The sequence below is a fragment of the Pistacia vera genome, unplaced genomic scaffold, assembly GCF_008641045.1.
Source record: "Pistacia vera cultivar Batoury unplaced genomic scaffold, PisVer_v2 Contig531, whole genome shotgun sequence".
Classification (NCBI taxonomy): Eukaryota; Viridiplantae; Streptophyta; class Magnoliopsida; order Sapindales; family Anacardiaceae; genus Pistacia; species Pistacia vera.
In genome coordinates, this window is record NW_022196370.1 from 250,116 (window position 1) to 274,309 (window position 24,194).

Genomic DNA, 24,194 nt, shown 5'->3' on the forward strand with positions numbered 1-24,194 from the left:
ATTCTAATAAGTATTTCTAGAAATCAAAGATGTATTCGAAACTATCCAAAATTCCGATCTTAATAACAATGGGTCTGATGTTATCATATCTAGGTCACATCCAAAAAAAAAAAAAAAATTCTAATGAGTTGATCCTTATCTGTTGACTTGGCCACGCAAACCTCACAATGAGAGTTCTTTATTGGAATATTCAGGGAATAGGCAATTCCAATTCCCAGACAATAACAGTCTTATAGCCATCCATGATGGGCAAAACAAAACTTGACTTCTATATTGATTTTGAAAGCACCCCAAGGCCAGATGCTCTTTTTCAATTTTGTTTGAATATCATGGAAGTTAATGAGCATTCTTGCGTTAGACATTCTTGCATTAGACGATTTTTTTTTTTTTTTTAATTTGATGGACTATCCAAACATGAACTTTAATTTTTAAGTGCTTATTTTTAACTTTTTTCTTTCTTATCAGCCAGTGGGTGTTGATGAAGAACTTCAGATCCTGTTCCATCATGGTCTCCAAACTGTAAATCATACATTATAAGACTATTAGGAGAAAAAGACAAAATGACATACACTAAATATGAACTGTAAGTCTTCTCCAATTTCTGTAAAAAAAAAATTGATCATTAGAGACCAAAATATTTTTCCAAGATGAAACAGGCTTCTTAATTTTTAAATTGAATTACCTTGAACAAATTGTCTGACAAAAAAGGATCACAACCAACTAGCAATCTTGATCCTCCTGTTTTTTGACTGAGTGCTCATATGAAGCTACTCTCACTATCCACAACATAAATTTCTGTGAAATATACAAATAAGCATCAATTTGAAACTTCGGATATGATAACAGAAAAATTTAGACTACTATAAAATGGTTGAGAATATGAAATATGTCAAAATATCCCAGCATATATTACCAGGAGATAATGAAATTCTGGACGGTTGTGCAAGCGAAGTGGTTGTAGAGCTACCTCAACAAAAAATCAGTACATCAATGCCAAATTTCCAGGAGAATCATGCCAGTGGAAAACATAAATATAAATGAATAAAAAATTGAAATTAAGACAAATAATGCTCTAGTATAACACAGATGTAGTTGTTGAGTGCAAACAAATAGACAGACATAACTATAAGGACCTTTCAGGAGCTATTAACATTTAACAGGGCAGTCGCCATCGGAACTGAGGTTCTACCCTTTCTCAATACAAGCTCATCCAAGTTCAGCCTGGACTTCAAACTGATCAAACTTTTCTTTATCACCTTTAACCTTTTTCTTTCTTATCAACCTAAAGGTTCCAATTTGGAGCACAAATATCCAAAAAGATTTTATATGTGAAGTACGAACATGTAAAAGAAAAGGGAATCAACTGATCACTTTACTGATTCTTTGAATTACCTTGATCCATTCAAGTTCCTTTCATAACCATCGCCACTAAAAGCTTTTGGTAACTCCATCAACTGTATTGTGTTCCCATATCTGATGTTGGCCACCCATTGCAATGTAAACCTTCTCGTTTACTAGCTCAAAACAGACATCCCATGGAAAATTGAGGAGCTGAAACAAATGAAATAAAATTTTTACATATCAAGAAATATGCCAATTCAGTAAATAAAGGGGCCAAATTTCTTTATAAGAACACTAAGAACGCAACCAGAATATGCATCATTAATTCATGTTATCCAATCTTACCTGAGAGCTTCCCTTATCTCCCCCTTGGTAGTCAGAGCCTTTGGTTCCATTTCCAGCAAGAGTTTGCACCTTTTCATTAACAAAATCAATCTCCCTACAATACATGCATTGAAACTATTGAAACCTTTTCATGAAAGATTGTGATGACAATGCTAGTAATGTAATTCCTTTGTGAACTTATCTTAAGGATTAAAATTAAAACGTTTGAACATAGTTTTCTATTCTTTCCTGTCTGAGAAAACCATAAAAACGTTTTGGGGAACTATGCTAAATGTAACGCAATGCCATTAAAAAAAACAAGGTCACCTTACAACAAAATCAGAAATAGAGCCTAAAAAGGCTTCAAAACAATTTAAGGATAGTTTTGTACCCGTGACGTACCTCAAAGCATGGTTTTCAGTATCTGCAACATAAAGGATGTTTTTCTTCGCATTGTAAGCCTGGCCCTAGAGAAGTATGTGGCCACAATGTTACTTCCGAATCCTACTATTTTGATAATGAAACTCTAACTATTCATTCTTTTGGTATTAAAATATCAAAATCACTAACCGTCCATTCTGCAACTTGGTCTTGACTACTAACATAAATTTCAGTCCCCAAGCCTATTGATGGCTAGTGCCTTTTTATAGCTTTTGTACCAGGATCCTGGTAGAAGTAAAATGATTGAGATAATCTTCCAACATCAAGCTCCCAGGTTCACTCTTCATTGGGTATTCGTAGTCGCCCCAAACCTGGTGTGGCAAAATCTTTAGGATGTCCTAAGGTTGAGGATTGTTAACTGCATCATAGAGATCGAATGGCTCCTCATGATAATCAGCATTTCGTGGAGAACAGTAAACAGGATGAGCATCTTACGGGGAGTTTTCCACATCTGTCCGATCATCAAGTTTACACTAGGAATATCCTACATCAGGATTTATAATCATCTCACTGTAACGAGTAACATATGACGTCACATTCCGATCACAAGGTTGGCCACTATTCTTCCAACAGCTTTCATCTGCAGAAAGCAATTAATTAATTAATTGAAAAAACCACATTACAATGAAGCGAGAGAGAGAGAGAGAGATGCAAGCCATTCTCGGTGGCCCTGAAGGTAGAGCCTCCTTATTGAGAACCTTGGAAGTAGTAGGGAGAGATTTGAGAGAGAGAGGAATTGGAGAGATTTGAAGAAATATAACATTGGAGAAGATCAAATAAGATAATATTGCCGTTGTAATGTTTTTTGAAATTTGAAAATATTCAAATAAATCTCTTTTTTCTATTTATCTCCAAAAAAAAAAAAAAAAAAAAAGGTGTATTTATCTCTCATCCTGTAGTCAAATAATCAAACAAACATTTGCCTATGAGTGATTCTTGACAATCTCTAGAGAAAGACGAGTGTGCTCAACGGACAGCATTGGTGGAGAACAAAATTTATTAACCTCCTACCAGAGACAATCGTTTTTGCCCAGAACCAATCACCAGGCCATCTTTAAAACACATTGATGGGTTTCATCACCTTGCAGCCCAAAGTAAGATGAGCCCAACGAGCCTCCACCCACATTCAAAGACTTTGAAGAGGAACAAAGGGCCCCTTTGCAAGCTCATGATCCACCTTTTCGCCTACCCCACCAAGAATAACACAAATTTTAGGCTTTCCCTGACTTGGATCCGAGATAGCAGGACCTGGTCCTTTCTTCATCTTCCTTAACCTTACCCAACTGCAATTTTGCATTCCTCCACCATCATCTCCGTCGTTTCTAGAGGCAGGGCTACCAGATCGATCTCACCCATTCTCCTCATCAATAACCGTTATGTGATTGCTAAAAGATAGGCCATCTTCGAACCTAGTAGCAATATCCAAATCCGATGGCACCACCACAATTCCGAAGATCGAATTTCCAATAAGTAACAACTTTGCATTGGAATACATTTGAGGTATAGGTTGACACAGCAGAGAGCAACATTCCTAGTCTGGAATATTTCTCCTCTACTTCCCACTGTTTTTCTAGGCTTAATATGCTATTTGCTTACTATTATTTCATTTCTTCATTCATTTGATTTTTTACAAAAATGGAATGGTGGAATTAGAAACAATAGACGACCAATATTTTAGCTAGTAAAAAAGAAGGGAAGAGGATTGTAGTGAGACAACTGAAAAAAAGGGTTAGAGAGAAAGGAAGTTTAAGGGTAGTAAAGTTTTAATCTAGTGAAGAGTTAGGCCCTTTAGGTCCTTTAGATGTTGAGTTCTTGTGTTTCCTTCTTTTATTTTTTGTATTCTTTTTCTTGTTCTTCCTTTTAAATGTTTAAGTTTTAGATTTGCTAATGCCCAATGTCTTATCTCCCATAGAAAAGTAGTACACCTAGTGAACAGTTTAATGCTTTTGCTATGGCTTCCCATGACTTATAATAATAAAAGAATTTATATTGTACTATGACTATTTGAAGAAAATGAATTCTTGATCAAAACACCCACTGCAGGAAAGCAGCCAGGAGACATAGCACCCATTACAACAAGAAGGTAGCTAGCCCACCAAAATGGATTACTGATAAGAGTGTAATTTATGTATTTTTTTATTCCTTCCATATTATGTTGTTTGTTATGTTTTATGCCTAGTTGAGTGGATTAGAATTTATTTTGTAAGTTCGGTATATTTGAATAGACTTTATGAAATAATTGAGAAAAGATTAGGAAATTCTAGATTTTTTATTATTCTAACCAGTGCTGCATTTTTTAGGTTTTTCATGGAGTCAAATTTCTCGATTGCAAAAGTGTTCTTCATAAAAAGTGAAGAAGACAAATCAAGCCTTCTAGGAAGGTATTATGGATGGGAATTCGAGTTCGTTTGGGCCCTCATTAGTTGTTGCAAAACTGGACCTGGAATCCAAGATTTCCTGGCTAAGTATTGAGTCTTTGAATAGGCCTAACTGGAGCTTTAGATATCGAAATCAGGTGATTCAAAAGCCCAAATTCATATACACATCCAGGATTACAATTTTATGAAGTGACCAAGCCCAGAAAAGCTCTTTTACAATGTGAGAATCCTGGTGCAAGATGGATTACAAATTCTGTTTTCCATATCTGATAAGGAATTGATAGTTTTGGAAGTCTATCGTTTAGCAAAGGTCTAGGAAAGTAATTTCCATTTTTCCTAGGGCAGAATTGAGGAAAATCACGCTATTTATTTAAGAGTTGTTAGGTTAAACAGGGAGAACAACAGTGGAGGTTTTCTTCAGTTTTTACTTTCTACTTCAATATGTGCGGCTGATCTCTCTTCTTCAATTCAAGGGGATTTTGAAGCCTGAATTCATGTCATTGGTGTAACTTAACTTCAGTAACATTGTTCTTAATCTCGTTCTTATTGGAATTGTTTATGTTATTCTGTTTTAATTGTTTATGATTTTGGTTTGGGTGATTTAGTAATGGCCTACTAAATTATTTAATCGGAATTTTATCTATTAGAATTAGGAATTGTGATACGTAATTGTCCTTTTTCTATTCAATGAGTAACACATGATGATAGATGATTACGGACAAGTTCTCAATCTGTCACCTTGAATAACATAACCTAAATTAAATAATCTGATCTTGTGTGATTGTTGCTTGGATTGATCTATTTTCCTAATTCTTAAGGCTACCATTGAATTAAACTTAGAGAGCTTATTCTAGGTTGTTCAAGGGTTACGATCTAATTGAAGAGCTTATTTCAGTACTGACAATTAAGGAAAAATTAGGGTAACAGAGCTTGTTGTTTCCTAGGGTCAATAATTCCATAATAACGAGATAGAATAATGTTACGGTTAGTTCATGTCCAATGCATGTTTAGGTGGATCTTGAACCGAGAACTGGTTGTTTTTAATCTGATATTTTCTACCATTGGAGATTTATTCATTTCACTTTAGATTGCATTGTCTACAATCCCTTTCATTATTTTGTTGTCATGTTTACTGTTTATGATTTTATTTTGTTTTATTTTTCTATTGTTTTCGTTGTGGTTATTGGTCAGAGTATAGGATTTAATCGAATCATTCCATGTGGGATCGACCCTTGCTCACCCTATATGCAATTTAGTAGTTAGGTTAGTAAGGTTATTAATTTGGAGCATTCGACACGCTACCAATTACCCCATCTCAGAGCAACCCTCAACCCCTCCACTTGCTTGCACCTTCTCCAACCCAACACCCAAAATAACCACCCAGCCAACCCAACACAAGCAACAACCATAACCAAGCATGAGGCTCACTTGCCAGCCTCACAAACACCGCGAGGGATACTCCTCCTTCTTAAAATTAGACCCGCTCCGGTAAAAGAATCACCCCTTTGCTGCTTTAGAGACTTTTTACTAGAGATGTTACGACCATTCACTGTAACAGCTGAATCCTCTTTAGCGCCAACATGCTTTTTACTTTTATCTTTATGAGTAACTCTCTTTGACTGTAAAAAGAGCAAAATATGTTTTTGTTATTATTAAGATATATTATTAAAATAGGTATTGTTGATTGACGTTGACCACCGTTGATTGTCAACCTACTACCATTCGAATAATTTTAAATTTATGAATAAATTATTAAATTATTTATTTAAATTTTTTTGTACATATATGAAGGTTTTTTTTTTTTTTTTAAATAGACTTTTCAAAAGCAACTTTTAAATTCTAAAAGCTACAAAAATCTGCCTCTAGAATCATTTCATGAAATAGAATATTCAATAATAAACTTCTCTTATAATCAATTTTAAAATGTAGATAGCAAAGACATTTGAGATCATAGCTTATTAAATAAGTGCTTATTAGAGAAATTACAACTCCAAACTCACCCTAATTCTGTATGAAACTGAAATAAAAGGGTAAAGCATTGTGAGCCCGATACAACACATGGGCTGAATGTACTTTGCATCAAGTTAGAATAAGACTTACAACACTTTTGTTTTGATATTGGGCATTAAAATGGTAATATTGAAATTATTCTACAAGAGTGGAGCAATTGACATCCTATTAATTGACTAAATAATCTCCATTTCTTAGACACATCATTTCAAAATTACTTATAGTTATGACGCCCCGTAAATTTCATAAATGCTGATTTCACCCCGAACACCATCGTCCAAGCAGAAAGAGAGTTATTATGTATGAACAGTGGCTTGCCTTCAAAGTGGACTCTCTCAGTGGATGGCTCAAGCAATGTGAATGGAAGTGGGCTGGGGTTAGTACTAACTACACCAGAGGGAGACATCATCCAGCGACCATATGATGTGGATTCAAGTGCACCAACAACGAAGCCGAATACGAGGCTCTCATCGCTAGACTCTCCCTAGCCAAAGAAATCGGAGTAAGGAGGTTAGAGGTAAAATCCGACTCCCAACTTGTGGTCAACCAACTACAAGGCAATTTCCAAGCATGTGACTCAAAGATGACAACCTACTTGAACCTGGTCAAAGAATTGCAAATCAAAATCAAAGAATTCTCCATTGCCCAAGTCCCAAGAGCGGAGAATACTCATGCTGAGGCCCTTGCTGACCTCGGCTCAGCCCTTTAATGTTCTTCCCAGTCATACATCCCACTTTTATTCCTACAATGGCCGACCAACTGGAAGGAACAACTAACAAGCAAGGCACCCGAAGAAGCAATGGACATCGAACTGGCTGACTCTTGGATGACCCCGATAATGAAGTACTTGGAACACAATGAGCTCCAAGCCGACAAGAACGAAGCACGTTGCCTAAGAGCGAGAGTCGCCAGGTTCACCATGTATGAGGGCCAACTCCTTAGGAAGTCATTCTCTGGTCCCTACCTAAGGAGCATAACCCCAGAAGAGGCCAAACGGGTTCTTGCCGAACTCCATGAAGGCAAATGTGGAAACCATGCAAGAGAACGCAGCCTCGCACACCGGGTGATCACTGCTGGATACTACTGGCCAACCATACGGACTGATTCAGCAGCTTATGTGAAAAGATGTGACAATTTTCAAAGGTTCACCCACGTCTCACATCTCCTACCCGAGCGACTCCACTCCACTCTCACACCTTGGCCGTTCATGAAGTGGGGAATGGATATAGTGAGAATGCTCCCGACCGCACCCGGGCCGTAAGTCTTCATGTTGGTTGTGACTGATTACTTTACCAAATGGATCGAAGCCGAAACATTCGCACAAGTCAAAGATCGAGAAGTAAAAGCTTTCATCTGGAAAGCAGGTTTGGGATACTGAAGGAAATCGTCACTGACAATGGATCCCAATTTATCAGTTCAGGCTTCAAGGATTTCTGCGACATATGGGGGATTAAGCTAAGCTTTTCTACCCCGCGCAACCCCCAGTCCAACGACCAAGCCGAATCATTAAATAAAACCATCATGCAGACTTTGAAAAAGTGCTTGTAGAAAGCCAAGGGTACATGGGCAGATGAACTACCCGGATTTGTTTGGTCTTATCGAACTACGACACACTCATCAACGGGCGAAACTTCTTTTTCCCTCGCATATGGATCTGAGGCAGTCATTCCAGCCAAAGTATTGGTTCCTTCAGCCAGACTCCAATGGGAAGACAAAGAAATCAACCACCAGAACCTTTGCCAGAACCTAAACATCGTCGACGAGCTACGTGAGCAGGTGAACATCCGTAATGCAGTCTATCAGCAGCAGGCTGCCCAACACTATAACTGCAATGTCGGGATTCGAACTTTCAAAACAGGCAATTGGGTCCTCTGTAAGGTCTTTCAAAACACTAGGGAGATTAACTCGGGCAAGCTCGACCCTAACTAGGAGGGTCCCTACAAAATCACCAAAGAAGTAGGGAATGGCACCTACTAACTTTAAACTCCCGAAGGTAAGGACATCAGCAACAATTGGAATGCAGTCCACCTCAAACGCTACTACTTTTAGGTGAACTCATTTATCTACATGTTTGTTTTCTTTTTATTTTTATTTTAAAAAAAGGGATGAGTGGGCCTATCCATCTCTTTCACAGACAGTCGGCCTTATGGCCTGAATACAATGAAGTATTATTCAGCAATTTACACCTTCAGTCGGCCCTGCCCGATTCATGAATTTTTACACCTTTGATTAGCCCTTCCCGATCCACGAGTTTACACTTTCGAATCGGCTCTGCCTGATTCACGAGTTTACACTTTTGAACCGGCCCTGCCTAATTCACGAGTTTACAACTTTGAATCGGCTCTGCCCGATTCACGAGTTTACACCTTCGAAGCGACCCTACCCAATTCACGAGTTTACACCTGCAATCGGTCCTGCCCGATTCACGAGTTTACACCTTGAATTGGCCCTGCCCGATTCATGAGTTTTCACACCTTCGATTGGCCCTACCCGATTCATAAAGCTATACATTCAGTCGGCCCAGATCGATTGAAGGGTTCTTGCACCTCAAAATTGACAAGTCATCGACCCAACCCAATAGAGAGTCCACACGACTCAGCCACTCGACCGCACCAAAATCATAACACAAGCATGCGGTTCAACCCCTAGTGCATCTACGAACAAATAAGCAATCAACTCATTCACCCATAAGAAAAGCATCAAAAACAGAATCACAAGTATAATATAGAAGAAGCCTCAAGCGACTGAGTTCCAAGTACAATGTGAGGCACACACGCCAGGAATGGGCATCGTATGCACCAAAAATACATGAGCAAAAAAAAAAAAAAAAAAAAGGGCTAAGTGTCGTTGGTGCGAGTCGTCTCACCTATCTTTGACTCGATCACCCTATCACCAGCCTCGGCACTTGCCCCTACAGCCTGGTCACTCACATCCTCAGTAGTCGATGGCCTCGACTGGCTAGCAAAATTGAGCACCTGCTCATCAATCTGCTCCTCCGTATGCCCAGCGACACCCTCTTCCTCCATCATCTCCCGCATGAGCTTGATGTCTTCATTCGGGTTCCAGTGAGAGGTGTTCCCGACCTAGTACTCAAGCATGAGCTCTCCCCTGGCCCTAATGATAGCATCATCGGCAATGTTTAGGCACTACTCCTTTAGGGACTTCGTAGGCACCCAGAATTAAAACCTAAAAACATATGTAGTGGTGTGAGTCGAGGTCATTCCCACAAAGAGTGTCTAGCCGAATTTTATGTTATGTGAAGAAGGCTGAGGGGGGTTTTAGTAAAACAAAAACAATTTCAGAAAACGCAATTCAACCTAAATTATTGAAATCAATCAAAATGACAAAACTTGGTCTAAGTCAACATCCACCATCAAAATCGTACAACTGATCACTGATGTAAATATAAATCAATTCATACCTTTAGCATTCACTGTTGGAACTATTTTCCTATCTCTCCTTAGTTGTAATTAATTAGGAAACAAGCGATCTAATTAATCTTACACTAAACAACCCTAGACAAGTGCTAAAGATTTAATCTAGTGGCAGCCTTAAGAACTAGAGAGATCGATGAAGCTAAACAACACAAACTCAAGCGGTTGTATTTAATTTAGTCGAATGTTCTTCGTAAGATTACTAATTCCTGACTCAACAAATTATTAACCCTAATTGATTCACAAGTTGGAGGAATCAAACAATTACGAATTTGATATCTAACTTAGTAATAGATTGCAACAATTAATAAACTAGTAGACCTCCTAGTAATTAAATGCAACAATCATGACAATAAGCATAGAAGAACATCCAATACTCAAACATGAAAATTGAACACTAAAAAAATAGATTAGATCTCACAGTTTATTGATTTCGAGGCCTCCGTTTCCTTCGACCAAGTTCTAAAAGTTTTAGCCGCTCATTGTAACGCCCCACTTGAGGTACGTAGCTAACGTTTCTTCTTTTGCTCTTACTTGAGCTGGTTTATTAGTATTATTGTTTGGTTGACCTTTGTTTGAGTGGTGTGTTGCATACTTGCCCTGAGATTGGTTGCAATAGAAGAAGTTCAGTGTTCCATGCTTCGCCGCGGCGAAGAGGTGTTGAAGCCGTGGGAAGTTGCTGGACAGTTTCGCTGCAGCGACGGGCCAACCAAAATGTTTGTTAAGTTTTAGATATTTTCTTCCCTAAGGGCAATTTGACCATTCTACCCCTAATTAGCAGGAAAAGTGGGGAATAAAATGTAAGGAATTTTCATGGAGAATATGTTGTTATAGGGGTGTGTTTGTAATGAATCAAAGGATATAGATGAAATTCCCAAAGAAGAGTAAGGGCAAAATAGGAATGCTTGTGTATAAAGTTCATTAAAAGGAATTAAGTCATTGCAAACCCTTCATTCTTCTTCTCCATCGCCACTCTCCTCTCTTGCATCCTCTCAATTTTTCTTTCTTTTGTTCAAGGAGTTTTAAAGGGCTTTCGGAGTGATTTGGGGTAGAAAATCAATCTAAGGCATCCTAAGGTAAAGATTCTTGCTTTGGTTGTGAAGTTTTGTGAGTTTTTGAGTATATTGAATATTAAGGGTTTTTGTTCATTTGTTTAAGAGTAGAGAGAAAGTCAAGCAAACCAAGTGAAAGGAAGAGCTAGTGAAATCTCTCCATAACAAGGTAAGTAAATCCCAACCCAAGTTGAGATTTGAGAATTTTCTTGATTAGGGTTTTTGATAGCAATCATGTATGTATGTTATATACATGTTATATGCCATGTTATTGAGTCTTAAATGGAGATTACTAGTGCTTTGTGATTGTTTATACATTTCAAATATAAGAAGTGAGATGTGGGTTGGAAAGGTAGTTTGAGATGGAATTGAAGGATATTGAGAAATCCTTTTTGGAAGTGTCTTTCTTTGGCAGGATTTATGGCTATGTGAGGGAGTTTCTCCCCATTTTGGATGGTTAGAGAAAGACTTAGAATTATTGTTATAGTAGAGTTTTATTATGCACTTGAGTTGTTTGATGAAATGCCTAATAGAGGTTTGAGTATGAGTAGTGAACCTTAATTCTTGCAACATTGCATGTTGGCATTTCATAAGTGCATTAGTGGAGATGAACCATCCATAGGCATTAATTGTGCATTGAGAAGTGACCTAAGAAAGAGTAGGAAACTTTGTGTATGCACTTGCTCTATGAGTAGAGAACTTTGTGGATGCAACTACTCTAAGGGTAGAGAGAATGAGAAGTGCTAGAGTAGAGTGAATGAGAAGAGTATTAGAAATGGGTTGATGCTTTGTGATCATCACCCGATAGTTATTAGAAACGGGTGGATGCTTTGTGATCATCACCCAGTTAGTTATTAGAAAGGGGTTGATGCTTTGTGATCATCACCTGACATTTATTAGAAGTGGGTTGATGCTTTGTGATCATCACCCAATAGTGATTAGGAACGGGTAGGTGCTTTGTGATCGTCACCCGAAAGTCATGAGGAACGGGTAGGTGCTTTGTGGTCTCCACTCGATAGTTATGAAAACCGGGTAGGTGCTTCGTGATCCCCACTCAATAGTTACTAAGAACGGGTTGGTGCTATGTGAACTCCACCCGACAGTCATGAAGAGTGAGATGGTGTTGTGTGAACACCATCCAGCCGTACCTCCGGTAAGATGAGGCCATGGCGTCTAGTAGAAACAGAAAACAGAAGTAGTGTAAGGAAAGAATTAAGAGAATTACATACGGGGATAAACAGATAGAGGGTTTACTTACTAAGCATTATTTTGTGCTCACCCCGTTATTTTCCTTTGTGGATGCAGGATCTAGGTGATGATGCAGTCGGAGGGGCGTCGGCAAGCGAGGAGCAATAGCTACACTGTTTCCCCTGTTTTTGTCTTTTAAAATGGCTTTCTGTAAATGATGCTCTTTGTGTATAAAAGACTTATTACTTATAATAAAAAGTAAAGTTTTGGGCCCATTTTCTATTGTTATTATGCATGCATTGTACTAGTTTACAGCAGTTGTTACACTCATGGCCATCATGAAAATACAAAAGAGAAAATTTCAGAGAAGAGAAAAGAGAGGCGTGGTCTGTGTGTCAAACCCTAATCTCATCTCCCCCTCTCAATATCCAATTCGAATTTTCATTCTCCTCAATCTCCTAAAAATATAAAATCCTAAAAAATAACTGTTATCCTAATCTGAGTAATTGAAAATAAAATAAAGTCTTAATACAAAATAGGAAAGTGGTGTTTCCAGCTGTAATTTGTGTACAACAGGTCTTCAAAACTTCTTGTAATAATCTGCCTATTTGAATTGCATGATAAGGCGGAATGTTCCAGAACGTCGGCAATGCAGGTGCATCAAATTCAAGCCCGATTACAACCTTTATGAAGCAAGTATCTCTCCAAACTCAAAACATTAAAGTTGTAGATCTCTTTCTTAGCGTTCCACAGCATTTTGAATCATCTCAATCGGAGCTTGGATGAGAGAGTTATGCCCAGATTACGAAACAATGTCAAAACTGTCCGAATTCACTTAATTAGTTCCGTTTTGCAATTAACGCCTCCATTTGCTTCCTAAATCAAAATAGCATAATAATCAGTAAATTTTAGGCAACAAATAAATATAAAATACTAGATATTAAGGGGGGTAAATATGACATTTTGCATTCTCATCAGGACTCGACCTCTGCAGTCTTCTCAGCTAGCTCCCTCCTTATCCGCTCTAGCTCACCCTCGGCCTCCCTCAGAAGTTGCTGGCTCTCCTGTTTGGCCTTCTGGGCTGCCGCCTCTCTCTGGCGCAAACTAATATTCTCTTTGGACACATCTTGTATCCTCTTCTCCTACGCCACAATGGACTTCCTCAGATGCAGGCTACTCGTGAACGCCTACTTAACAAAACAATTTGATTAGTATACGACCACAATAAACACAGTAAAGCAAAAACTCCTACCCATACCTGGAAAGCACAAGATACCCCCTAATCAGCGGCCATGACTACACCCATCTGGTTCAAAAAGGTCTCGTCCGCCAGGAACAAGAACGAGTCAGCTAACTAGGTCATGGAAGCCGCATCAAAATAGGTAGACGTGAAGGCCGGATTCTTGAAGGTAATCATCTCAGTATCCTCATCCAAGACCGCGGTCTGGGATGATCCGGCGGCAGGCTGATGACTTGGTGGAGTTGCCACCACATCTTCCGCTCTTCTCTCCTCTCTGGCCAAGGATTCCCTCTTTCGCTTTTCCCAACGCCTAGCGATCGACTTGCTCACACTAGGGACGGTCAGCTTTCTCATTAATCTTTTTGCAATCACAAACTCTCCAACGGTTAATGGGTTCAGCCTCGACTTACCATAAATGGTATGATTGCAGTAGCGAGTTAGAAGCACATTCCAAGTTTGCTTCAACGAAGGGAAAGGGATACCTCGCTGAATCGCTCCTACTCTGGCCCAAAGATGGCTCGTCCTAAGGTTAGCTTCCTCTAACACCACTCGCTAGTCTCATGCGCTTTGGGAATGGCTAGAACCTTCTATGTCTATACGTCCAAGCCGTCCCCACTCTGCCCAGCCCGATTGAATTCAAGCTCTGCAAAGAAGAAACACAATAAGATTTAGTATTCAAAGTACAAGACAAAGACAAAGTTTCTCACTAGTGGCTCGCCAAGTGCTCGGAATCTCGCCCTGGCCTCTCTCCCTAAAGACCGCCTCACCCTTCAAGAAAAAGTACCGATCCTTCCAGTTCTTGTCACTCGACCAAAGGTCGATTACTACGTGAGACCGATCATGCTTGAGGTTGATCAGATATTGACTTTCTCCTTGTCATTTTCCTTCAAGAAAGAGGAATACAGTAGCTCATGCAGCCCAAACATCATCTGGTTCCACATGCGAAGGTCCTCCAGTGCCATCAACAACCTCCAACCGTTTGGCATAATCTGGGATGGGGCAATCATGAAATGGTTTAGCACCTCCCAAAGAAGGCAAGGAATGGGAAACCTTAGCCCATCGTGAAACCATTTCTCGTACACACTCACCCAACTTTTTGCTTCCCAGTCGACCCGCTCGTATGACCGCAGTGCCCTCGATCGAATCCAAAATGTGATACATCATCCAAATCCACCACGCGTCATTATCCTTAAGCACAGGCAGACAATCTTAGAATCCCATTGTCGAGCTGACTCGACTCGTCCTCAGAGCCACTACCAAATGAGGATGGACTACAAACTCCTTCGGAGTATTCCCTACTCCCCCCTTGCCTGTCTGAACCACTCAGGTTAGCACCGCTCGTCCCTAGGGTGGCAATGCTCACGCCAGTCGGTATACCGCCAGTTGGGCATCATCACCAAGACTGAGGCACCCTCGTACTCATTCCCGACATCTGCCTCAACCCCACTCTAACCACTTGACCCCGACTCAGACATCCCTAAATCTATTCACTCTACCCGACCAACCGACCTACTTCGTCAAAACCTTATTGCTTTATCACCACATGTTCTGAGTGACCGACCAACTCCCCTACTTCAAAATCAATTGCTTAATCACCACTCGCCCCTCACCACTAACCAACCTACTATATTCAAACCGATAACTGCTCACCCCGACCGACCTACGCCGTCCAAACCTATCACCACTCACCCAAGCCGACCTACTCCCTTGGAAACCTAGTACTCACTAATCATCGCTCGCCTTGAACAACCGACAGACCTGCCTTCTTAGAATCAACTGCTGTCGGATTGGCACTCGCCCCAAACCACCATGAATCGATAAGACCTTTTTCCGTTCAACCGGAATTTCAAGCTTCGTTTAACCATAATTTTAAGCTTCTTCAAAGCAAAACCTCTTCTCCAAATTTTTCAAAATCTTTCAAAAAGAAAAACACCATCGAATCCAACTCCAAATCTACCAGAACTCAACGCACACAAAAGAAAAAGAGAAAATAAAATAAAGCAACAAACAAACAGTGCAAAAGTACAATGTTTACCATGAATGAAGCCGGAATCTGCAAAGGAGAATCACCGTTGCTGAAGAAAACTTGAAACGAAGGAAGGAAACAGAAGAGAAAAGGAGAAAATCAAAGAAAGCTGGAGAAGAAACACGAAATGAAGACGAACAGTCCGCTCCCTCGATTTTATGGAAGAAGCCTGGCAGAGGAAGACACGTGGCAGCCCCCCATTAGTAATGGGACAGAGTGACTCTTCGTTTTTTTCACCCAAAACGAAGACCAAATCACCACTGTACACGTGGAGGAGATCCATGACACCTAGGAAATCACAATCCCGTACAAGAGCCATGTTTAATTGCCCAGCTTATCAGACCGAGCTAGCATATACAGACATAACAATCACCCGCAACAAAGGCAACGCTACTCGGCACTTTACCTGTTCAAGAGATTCCTCAAGCTGGACAACCAACCCAGAATTTTCAACCTTGCCTCCTGCCTCAAAACAAGCGTTGGCAAAAAAGAAAGGTACCAAGCTATCCGGTCATCTCCGATAGACGAGTCGATCGTGAAGGGTATGTGAGCATATGCACATCCCTTGGCTCAACTTCGACCAATCCGCCTAAGGCTTCATAACTACATTGGCCCATTGCGCCCCGTTCGGCTGAAAAGCACCGAGTGGATGCACTTTCAGTAGATAACTTACTCATTCACCCATTCGGCCTGGCACATCGAGTGAGTGCACCTTAAGTAGATAACTCATTCGGTCTAAGACACCGAGCGAGTGCACCTAAAGTAGATAACTCATTCATTCACTCATTCGCTCTAAGACGCCAAGCGAATGCACCCTCAGTCAATAATTTGTTCGTTCACTCACTCGGCCTGACACTCAGATTGAAGGCACTCTCAACAGATAACACATTCATTTCTACACCCGGTTGGACACACCAAGCCAATACGCGTGCATGAGATGTTTCGCCTATACACCAGTCCACTCGGCTCCACACACTGATTAGTGACACCTTTGGCTCTGGTTACACACCTTGACTCGGTGAAAGGCACTGAGTGACTCTCGACCACATGTCGCCTTCATCTGACCGGTTAGTCACACCAAAGACCTCACCAACTACGTGCACGAATGATGGGAATGCAAAATGTCATATTTAGCCCCCTTAATGTTTAGTATTTTATATGTATTTGTTTCCTAATTGTACTCATTATTACTTTATTTTGGTTTAGGAAGGAAATGGAGGTGTTAATTGAAAAACGGAATTAATTAAGGGAATTCGGACAGTTTCGCCACTGCTTCGTATTCTGGGCATAATTCTCTCATCTGAGCTCCGATTGAGATGATTCAAAATTCTGTGGAACGCTAAGAAAGAGATCTAAAATTTCATGTTTTGAGTTTTTAGAGATACTGGATGAATAAAGGTTGTAATCGAGCTTGAAGTTGATGCACCTGCATTGCCAACGTCTTGGAGCGTTCTGACTTGTTATGCAAGTCAGTCTATTATTGCACGTTTTGAAGACATACATGCTGCACNCCACCCTAACCATTCATGTAGGGCGAAACACTCGATCAGTTATAATAAGAGTCACCCAACCAGAGGGAATGAACGGGGATCCAGGCTACCAAACGATACAAGAAGGAATGATCCACCAGGCTACACCACACGGATTGACCCAACAAAATGCACCGAGTGCGAATCCTCTAGCTAACCAAGTTAATCAGGATGACCTAGTGGTATCAGCCTCTCCCATGGAATAGATATTGGCCAAGAGACTGGCCGACATAGAGGTGGTGATGAGGCATATACCAAGAATGCCAATCCCCACCAAAAAGAGCAAGCCTCACTACTATGCTAATTCGCCTTTTGTGGATGCGATCGCGATCACGATCACGCTAGCCGACATGCCCCACAAATTCACTATCCCTAGCATGAAGCCCTATGACGGCACAACCGACATAGATGATCACATAGCCTCGTACAAGTAGCGAATGTTCACTATCTCGATACCCAAAACACTAAGGGAAGCTTGCATGTGTAAGAGTTTTGGTTCAAGCCTATCTGGTCCGCCTCTTCAGGAGCCATGACATGACCATGGAATCTTCTTGGTCCCAAGCATCGAAACTCGGATCATCTGATTTCGGCCCGGTACCAAGGAGATGGCGCAACATGCCTTTTCCTTTTAGAAAGGTTCGAACCACTTGAGACCACTTCAAATAATTTTTTCCAGTCAGTCGGTATGCTGCCTGAATGTTCTTCAACTCCCCGGTAACCTTGGAGAACGGCACATCTTCAGATGAAACAATAGTCTCAGTTGTCTCTGACATGTCTCCCGAATGGTTCAATCAACTCATTCGCACAGCTTATCGACACCTTCGTGCAGCAATTCACCAGCAGCAAGAAACTTGAGAAACTATCAGCTGACCTGTACAGAATATACCAGAAAAGGGGGGAGCCACTAAGAGAATACGTCAGCAGATTCAACAAAGAAAAAATCTCCATCCTTTCTTGTAAGCCCAAGACGACCATAAACGCCTTCAGGAAGGGTCTCCTCCCGGATGGTGAATTATACAAAGAACTGACAAAGCTTGGTTGCACCACGATGGAAGACGCCTTGGCCAGAGTGGTGATTCAGATAAGGTGGGAGGAAGATGAGATGAATCGGGCAAGTCATGCCAGGTATGACCCAAGGCAGAATGATAAGAGGCTAGAGCTTAGATTAATTGAACCCCGTCACCAACCCCCTCCACGCAATCTGAATAAAGTCAGAAAACCATATGATGACCAGCCACTTAGAACCAACAACAGACCAACCAGATCAAGTCGATACAAAATCCCAGAGTACAACCTCAACTCAAACTGACCCAGGTTGTGGCAAACATGAAAAGAATGGGGTCTAGCGTTAAGTGGCCAAGCAAGCTCAATGCCAAAGCAAGGAGAGACACAACCAAGTGGTACGAGTTCCACGGCAACCGTGGACATAACACCGCGGACTGCATTGCCCTACGATTGGAGGTTGTCGCACTATTAAAAAGGGGACATCTTTGAGATCCGTTGACAGATAAAGGGAAGAATACCATCAGCAAGAAAAGCACGAGAGAAACATCTCCACCTTCATGGGAACTTACGCCAAAAGGATTATGCTCAATCATCTCAAGAGGGTCAGAGATCAGTGGGGTCAGTTATTCCTCAATCAAACGCTATGCTAGAGCCAAAAACAACCATGAAATCCAATCCATCGATCCGTCCTCTCGGTCACACACCCACCAGATAATTCAGTTCAAAGATGGTGGGCCAGTCACCTTGGCCGCCCCTCATCACGATGCTCTAGTCATGTCCCTCCAGATTGCCAACATCCTGGTCAAGAAAGTATTCATAGATGGGGGGGTCCTTGACAAACATTCTTTTCCTTGAAGCAGTAAAGGCAATGAGTCTGAAAGAAACAAACATCAATAGACGACCAACCATACTGGTCAAGTTCAGCTCCGAGCAGAAATACACCATCGGAGAGATCGTCTGTCCTGTTTACGCCAGTGGAGTAAACAAGCAAAACCGTTTTTCTAGTGATCGACTGTCTTTCATCATACAACGTCATCTTGGGCCGACCTTGGATCCATGACATGTGAGCTGTTCCATCCACCTTCCACCAAACGATCAGGTTTCCTACAAAATGAGAAGTAAGGGAGATCAAAGGCGACCCTAAGACTTCCAGAGTTTGTTACAAGAACCCCTTCAAAAGCAAAGGTAATGCTTCATGGCTGCTACAGTCTCATCCAACCCCTCCGACCGAGCCAGATCAACCATCTATGGAAGAGTTGGATGAAGTGCAGATACACTCAGAAGACCCCGAAAGAAAGACCCATATAGGTTCTCGCCTTAGGCCCGAGATAAGAGAGAAACTCTTAAAATTCCTCAGAAAAAACTAGGACTGTTTCACCTGGTCCCATGCTAACATGACAGGAGTCAGCCTAGAGGTAATGTTTCACCACCTCAAAGTAGATCCGGATCACCCGCCAGTGAAGCAGAGGTGAAGGAAGCTCGCACCAGAGCACAAGTGGATCATTAATGAAGAGATTGAAAAGATACTGAGTAATGGTCTGATCAGAGAGGTCCACTACCCTGAATGGTTAGCAAACGTCATGGTCATGAAGAAAAAGAACGGAAAGTGGAGGGTCTGCATTGACTTCATGGACTTAAAAAAAGCATGCCCATGCACTAAGGACTCCTTCCCGCTCCCACATATCGACATGATCGTCGATGCGACCACAAGCCACGAGCACCTAAGTTTCATGGATGCTTTCTCAAGGTACAACCAGATTTTGATGCACCCCGATGACCAGGAGAAGATAGCCTTCATCACAGAGAGGGGAACCTATTGCTACAAGGTGATGCCATTCGGTCTCAAGAATGCCGGGGCTACCTATTAGCAGCTAGTCAACAAAATGTTTACCGAACACCTCAGGGACACTATGGCGGTTTACATTGACGATATGCTCGTCAAGTCTCTGACGGCCAAGTAGCACCTCGACCACTTTAACCAGGCGTTCGTCGTCCTAAGTAAGTATAACATGAAGTTGAATCTAGCCAAATGCTTGTTCATTATCTTGTTAGGTAAATTCTTAGGATACATGGTAACTCAGAGGGGGATAGAAGCCAACCCCGACCAGATCAGAGCAATCTTCAATATACCATCACCAACTTGCATTAAAGATGTCCAGCGCCTCGCAGGATGAATGGCCGCCTTGAGTCGCTTCATCTCCAAATCCGCTGACAAGTGCCACCACTTCTTCCACACACTCAAGAAATATAAAAAGTTTGAATGGGCCCCTCCCTGCAAGGGAGCCTTGCAACAATTGAAGAGATACCTGACCTCCCATCCGCTCCTTTCTATGGCTGTAGATGGGGAGAAGCTTTACACCTACCTGGCGGTCTCAAAGACAGCAATCTCAGCAATGTTAGTTTGGGAAGATAATACGAAGCAGTTACTGATTTACTATGCAAGTAAGTCACTCCTCGATGTCGAAACACGATACAGTCAGTTGGAAAACTGGCCCTCGTCCTCGTCCTCGTCCATGCATCCAGGAAGCTCAGGCCATAAGTGGCACTCCATAGTCGTACTCACCTCTTTTCCACTCAAGAAGATACTACACAAGCCAGAGTTATCAGGTTGACTCACGCAATGGACAGTGGAGCTTAGTGAGTTCGACATTTCTTTCCAGCCACGTACTACCGTCAAGTCCCAAGCACTAGTAGACTTCATTGCTGATTTCACCCCGAACACCACCGTCCAAGCAGAAAAAGAGTTATTACGTATGAACAGTGGGTCACCTTCAAAGTGGACTCTCTCAGTGGATGGCTCAAGCAATGTGAATAGAAGCGGGCTGGGGTTAGTACTAACTACACCAGAGGGAGACATCATCAGCGGGCCATACGATGTGGATTCAAGTGCACTAAGAGCGAAGCCGAATACAAGGCCCTCATCGCTGGAGTCTCCCTAGCCAAAGAAATCGGAGTAAGGAGGTTAGAGGTAAAATCCGACTCCCAACTTGTGGTCAACCAACTGTAAGGCAATTTCCAAGCATGTGACTCGAAGATGACAACCTACTTGAACCTGGTCAAAGAATTGCAAACAAAATTCGAAGAATTCTCCACTGCCCAAGTCCCAAGAGTGGAGAATACTCATGCTGAGGCCCTTGCTGACCTCGGCTAAGCCCTTTAATGTTCTTCCCAATCATCCATCCCACTTTTATTCCTACAATGGCCGACCAACTAGAAGGAACAACCAATAAGCAAGGCTCCCAAAGAAGCAATGGACATCGAACTGGCTGACTCTTGGATGACCCTGATAGTGAAGTACTTGGAACACAATGAGCTCCAAGTCGATAAGAATGAAGCACGCCGCCTAAGAGCGAGAGTCGCCAGGTTCACCATGTATAAGGGCCAACACCTTAGGAAGTCATTCTCTGGTCGTTACCTCAAGAGCATAACCCCAAAAGAGGCCAAACGGGTTCTCGCCGAACTCTATAAAGGTGAATATGGAAACCATGCAGGAAGACGCAGCCTCGCACACCGGGTGATCACTATTTGATACTATTGGCCAACCATACGCACTGATTCAGCAGTTTATGTGAAAAGATGTGACAGCTATCAGAGGTTAGCCCACGTCTCACACCTCCTACCCCCCACCCGAGCGACTCCACTCCACTCTAACACCTTGGCCGTTCATGAAGTGGGGAATGGATATAGTGGGAAAGCTCTGGACCGTGCCCAGGCAACAAGTCTCTATGTTGGCTGTGACTGATTACTTTACCAAATGGATCGAAGCCGAAGAATTTGCACAAGTCAAAGATCGAGAGGTAAAAGCTTTCATCTGGAAAGCAGGTTTGGGATACCAAAGGAAATCGTCACCGACAATGGATCCCAATTTATTAGTTCAGGCTTCAGGGATTTCTGCGACATATGGGGGATCAAGCTAAGCTTCTCTACCCCCCGTAACCCCCAGTCCAACGGCCAGGCCGAATCATCAAATAAAACCATCATGCAGACTTTCAAAAAGCGCTTGTAGAAAGCCAAGGGTGCATGGGCAGATGAACTACCTGGAGTCCTTTGGTCCTACCGAACTATAACCCACTCATCAACGGGCGAAACTTCTTTCTCCCTCACATATGGATCTGAGGCAGTCATTCTAGCCAAAGCATCAGTTCCTTCGGCCAGACTCCAATGGGCGGACAAGGAAATCAACAATCAGAACCTAGACATCGTCAACGAGCTACGTGAGCAGGCGAACATCCGCAACGTAGTCTATCACTAGCAAGCTACCCAACACTATAACCATAATGTCAGGATCCGAACATTCAAAACAGGTGACTGGGTCTTCTATAGGGTCTTTCAAAACACTAAGGAGATCAACTCGGGTAAGCTCGGCCCTACCTGGGGGGGCGGGTCCCTACAAAATCACCAAAGAAGTAGGGAAGGGCGCCTACCGATTCCAAACTCTCGAAGGTAAAGACATCAACAAAAATTGGAATGCAGTCCACCTCAAACGCTACTACTTTTAGGTGAACTCATTTGTCTACATGTTTGTTTTCTTTTTATTTTTATTTTTAAAAAAAATAGAATGAGCGAGTCTATCCACCTTCTTTACAGACAGTCGGCCTTATGGCCCGAATACAATGAAGTATTATTCAACAATTTACACCTTCGGTCGGCCCTGCCTGATTCATGAGTTTTTACACCTTCGATCGGCCCTTACCGATCCACGAGTTTACACTTTCGAATCAGCCCTGCTCGATTCACGAGTTTACAACTTTGAATCGACCCTGCCCGATTCAAGAGTTTGCACCTTCAATCGGCCCTGCCCGATTCACGAGTTTACACCTTCGAATCGGCCCTACCTGACTCATGAGTTTTCACACCTTCGATCGGCCCTGCCCGATTCATAAAGCTACACATTCAGTTGGCCTAGATCAATTGAAGGGTTCTAACACCTCAAAATTGACAAGTCATCGACCCAACCCAATAGAAAGTCCACACGACTCAGCCACTCGACCGCACCAAAATCATAACAGAAGCATGCGGTTCAACCCCTAGTGCATCTACGAACAAATAAGCAATCAACTCATTTACCCATAAGGAAAGCATCAAAAACAAAATCAAAAGTATAATATAGAAGAAGCCTCAAGTGGCTGAGTTCCAAGTATAATGTGAGGCACACACGCCAGGAAAGGGCATCGTATGCCCCAAAAATACATGAGCAAAAAAAAAAAAAAAAAAACTAAGTCTCATTGGTGCGAGTTGTCTCACCTATCTCTGACTCGATCACCCTATCACCAGCCTCGGCACTCGCCCCTACAGCCTGGTCAATCACATCCTCAGTAGTCGATGGCCTCGACTGGGTAGCAAAATCAAGCACCTACTTATCAATCTGCTCCTCCGTATGCCCAACGGCTCCTTCTTCCTCCATCATCTCCCGCATAAGCTGGATGTCTTCATCCGGGTTCCAGTGAGAGGTGTTCCTGGCCTTGTACTCAAGCATGAGCTCTCCCCTGGCCCAAATGATAGCATCATTGGCAATGTTTAGGCACTGCTCCTTTAGGGACTCGACCTCTGTAGTCTTCTCGGCTAGCTCCCTCCTTATCTGCTCTAGCTCACCCTCGGCCTCCCTCAGACGTTGCTGACTCTCCTATTCGGCCTTCTGGGCTGCCGCCTCTCTCTGGTGCAAACTAGTATTTACTTTGGACACATCTTGTATCCTCTTCTCCTACATCACGATGGACATCCTCAAATGCAGGCTACTCGTGAATGCCTACATAACAAAACAATTTGATTAGTATACGACCACGATAAACACAGTAAAGCAAAAACTCCTGCCTATACCTGGAAAACACAAGATACCCTCTAATCAGCGGCCGTGACCGCACCCATCTGGTTCAAAAAGGTCTCATCCGCCAGGAACAAGAACGAGTCAGCTAACTTGGGTCATGGAAGCCACATCAGAATAAGTCGACGTGGAAGCCGGATTCTTGAAGGTAATCATCTTAGTATCCTCATCCAAGACCGCGGTCTGGGATGATCTAGCTCTGGCAGCAGGCTGACGACTTAGTGGAGTCGCCACCACATCTTCCGTTATTCTCTCCTCTCTGGTCGAGGATTCCCTCTTCTGCTTTTCCTAACGCCTAGCGATTCACTCCCTCACACTAGGGATGCTCAGCTTTCTCATTAATCTTTTTGCAATCACAAACTCTCCAAAGGTTAATGGGTTCAGCCTCGACTTACCATAAATGGT

At 42.1% G+C, this 24,194-nt stretch overlaps 1 long non-coding RNA gene across 1 annotated transcript; it reads right to left on the minus strand.

Annotated features, from left to right (window-relative positions):
- Positions 1 to 475: 475 nt before the first annotated feature.
- Positions 476 to 2,139, minus strand: LOC116107276. Its single transcript, XR_004124427.1, has 6 exons — positions 2,068 to 2,139; positions 1,687 to 1,780; positions 1,393 to 1,551; positions 914 to 963; positions 683 to 795; positions 476 to 517 (listed from the first exon to the last, which is right to left on the minus strand). It is a non-coding gene; the product is annotated as an uncharacterized LOC116107276 (long non-coding RNA).
- Positions 2,140 to 24,194: the final 22,055 nt, after the last annotated feature.